This window comes from Orycteropus afer, unplaced genomic scaffold, assembly GCF_000298275.1.
Source record: "Orycteropus afer afer isolate SDZICR_OR568_19922 unplaced genomic scaffold, OryAfe1.0 scaffold00172, whole genome shotgun sequence".
Lineage (NCBI taxonomy): Eukaryota > Metazoa > Chordata > Mammalia > Tubulidentata > Orycteropodidae > Orycteropus > Orycteropus afer.
Window position 1 is genome coordinate 3,093 of NW_006921759.1, and position 3,958 is coordinate 7,050.

Sequence of the window (3,958 nt, forward strand, 5' to 3'; positions counted from 1 at the left end):
TGTATTCCTGCCATCTTCTCTTGATGTTTCCTGCATCATTCAATATTTTGCCCATAGAATCTCTCAATATTGCAACTCAAGGCTTAAATTTTTTCTTCAATTCTTTCAGCTTGAGAAATGTCGAGCGTGTTCTTCCCTTTTGGTTCTCAAACTCAGGTCTTTGCACATTTCTTTATAGTAATTGGTTTTGTCTGCTAGAGCTGCTCTTTGAAATCTTCTGTTCAGCTCTTTTATCTTGTAATTTCTTCCATTTGCTTTAACTACTCTCTGCTCAAGGGCAAGTTTCAGAGTCCCTTATGTCATTCACAATGCCTAATAATTCAGAGTGACAAGAAATATTCTATAACTTTGTCCTAAAACCTTATCATTATTCCTCTTTAGTTGTTATTCTCAGATATAATCATTTAAAAAACCAGAAAAAAATATTATTTTTGTTTATTACATTTCTCTTTATTTTCTAGTATTTCAACATTATTTTTTTTTTAACCCTAAACTTAAAATAAAAATTCAGTACTCTTGAATTCATATTAAAATATCTGTTGTTGTTGTTGTTACAGGATAGGTTTAAAAGGCTTTGTGAACTAGATTGAAATCTAACCACCACTTATAAATGTGCTTGTATGAGTAATTATATCCCCCCAAATCTAAGCAAATAATGCAGGGAAAAATAATCTGAATACAAGCTATCTTTTGCTTGGGCATGTCTATGATACTCTTACCCCACAGAGTCTCACCGGTCCTAATTTCCTTATCCATGATATGTCCTTGATAATCTGTGGGAAGCCTTATTCTTCCATGTTATGGATGGGGAAATCAAGTTCAGAGAGGTTGAATGGTGTATGGAAGAACTCACAGCTAATTTTTGCCAAGTATAGCTCTCAATCCTTCAGATGTGCTGATTACTAAACAACAATTAAAAAATAGCCAAAGTAAAGAAATGACATTTATTTCAAGAACAATAAGATCATCGTCCACACACTTATATCCTAGAAGCCTAGTCCTCTGAACTGTTGAGACCCTGCCATTTTCTAATCATCACTTTTAGGTGGGGCTTAGTCAATTTCATTGATAGTACAGAACACATACTCCTGAGTCCAAGAATAGTTTTCCATGAAGTCACTATGGCAGTTAATTATAAACTGACAGGAGCTCTGGTGACGTAGTGCCTAAGGCACTTGACTGCTAACCAGCAGGCTGGTGGTTCAAACCCACCAGCTACTCCTCAGAAGGGAGATTGGGCAATCTACTTCTGTAGCGATACTGCCTCCAAAACCCAAGGAGGGTCGCTAAGAGTAGGATTCGACTCGACGGCAGTGCACTGCTGCTACTGCTGCTGGAGATCATAGCTGGCATTGGATTGATCATGGAGAACTGACATAAGCACAGTTAATACTCTGCATAAATTCCTTGATTTGGCACAAATAAAATTTTGATTTATGACATTAAACCCTTAAATGAAAAAGCAGTATGTTTTTGTTTGACTTAATTTGAAGCATACTAAAATTGTACTCTATTTCTACAAGGAACGGATAGGAAGAATGTTCAAAGGTCTCAGCCTATTTTTTAAGCTGTCATTAGAAATGATTAATATTTAAGAGAAATCAATAAAAATTGAATTTGAAAAAAAAAATCAATACTTAAGCAAAAGCATTACAAATCACATGACTAACATTGACACTCTTCATATATTAAAAAGGTTTGTTTTTCTGTGGCATGTGGGTAATGCTACAGCTGTATGAAGCAAATTTTTAAAGTGGTGATGTATTAGTATGAGCCAGAGGGATAAATCATTTTGAAAATCAACCTTAGTCCTTTAAGAGAAAGAAAAACATTGGAGTAAATGTCAGAAAATATTATATCTCACTGTCAAATATATATTGAATGTAAGTACATATGGATTTGTATATATATCTATTTCCAGCAATCTTTCTTCCACCCCTACTTGCTCATAGAGTAGCTATGTCTAAAAACAGATGTGGTTGTTTATTTAAAATGGTAAATATAGTTATATTTCATTTTAGTTATGACAAATGAGAAGAATAACCAAACCAAAAATCCACTGCTATATGACAAAAGGATAACCAAACCAAAAATCCACTCCCACTGAGTTGATTCTGACTCACAGCAACCCTATAGGACAGAGCAGAACGGCCTATAGCATTCCCAAGGCTGTAAATCCTTAAAGAAGCAAACTGCCTCACCTTTCTCCAGTGGAGCAGCTGGTGGGTTTGAGCCACCAACATTTAGGTGAGCAGCTGAATGTTTGAAACACTACTCCACCAGAGCACTACTCCACCAGAGCTGAGAGCTGGACAATGAATAAGGAAGACCGAAGAAGAGTTGATGCTTTTGAGTTGTGGTGTTGGCGAAGAATGCTGAAAGTACCGTGGACTGCTAAAAGAACTAACAGATCTGTCCTGGAGGAAGTGCAGCCAGACTGCTCCTTGGTAGCAAGAATGGCCAGACTTCGTCTCACCTATTTTGGTCATGTTGTAAGAAGGGACCATTCCCTGGAGAAGGATGTCATGCTTGGTAGGGTGGAGGGTCGACGAAAGAGGGGGAGGCCTTCAAGGAGATGGATTGATACAGTGGCTGCGATGATGGGCTCAAGTATAGCAGGGATTGTGGGGCTGGCGCGGGATCGGGCAGTGTTTTGTTCTGTTGTGCATGGGGTCTCTATGAGTCGGAAATGACTCGACGGCACTTAACAACAACAACCACCACCAGAGCTATATACTCTTAAAACTAATTATAACTTTGTCTCCAATTCACTGTAACATATTATACCCTGGTGACCTAGATTTATTCACAGAGCTCTTCTTGTACCTTTAAGTATTAATGTTCCCTGGCCTGAACAGCTCTGTAGTTCTCACACAGCTTTTTGTTCATTTGTTTACCCGTTCTCTCTCCCTCTTTCTCTTTCTCGCTCTCTTAATATCTATACACATCTCCTTAAATGATACATAATCTCTAAATTAAAAGAATTATAAAGTCATACTTGCACCTAACATGATACAACTAACACACTACAACCAAAAACTCATTACCTCATTTACATTTTATGTTTTATAACTGAAGAAAACATTAATATTTCTTGTACACATACAAGAGAGAAATAGAACAATCACAGTACTCAATTCTGCAATTTGTCACTTGGTTGTAGGTGGTATTTAGTACTACCTTCTTCTACCACCCATTCTGTATTCCCTTTGGCCTCAACAAGCTCCTAAGAGCTAAACGTGGTTCTTTGCATGGGGGCGGGGGATGACTCAAACCTTCATTCCTGAAGGAATGCTCTGTGGGTTTGGAGGCCCTAGTTTGGTTTGGAGCCATTACTAGTCTATCAGAATCAGGTTACTATAGGTTCCCACTGACTTTAATAACAGGGCATGGTACTACTAAGAGAGATCATAAGGCATTTCCTGTACTCCAGAATACTCTTCTTTACCTCCATTATGTAATATCAGTCTGATTTCCCCTTGGTAATCAGGATCAATCACAACAAACAATATAGTAATTCCCTTATTTGCCTACTGATCCAGAGGAATGAGTAGCCCAAAATGGCCAGGTGGCATTCTTAACTTTCAGTTCAATGGAATTAGTATTTTGTCTCCAGGTGGAAGTATTCCTCCCTTTGAAACTAAGGCCTCTAAACCCACAGAGCAAGGATGCAAAATTTTTCAAGTGGTTTACTAGGGATAATAGTGAGTAGTGCCACTCACATTTTCACACCTTGGTTCCTGGACCTGTTAATCCTGGTTATTGAGGGAAAAGCACCACACATTGGGTACTGACTTAAAGTATCTGGTGAGCTCTGGTGGTGTAGAGAATAAGGCTTTGGCTACTAACCAGAAGATCAACAGTTCAAATCCACCAGATGCTCTGTGAAAGGAAGCTGGGGCAATGGGGGAATCCACTTCTGTAAAGATTTACAGCCTCAAAAACCCAATGAGGGTTG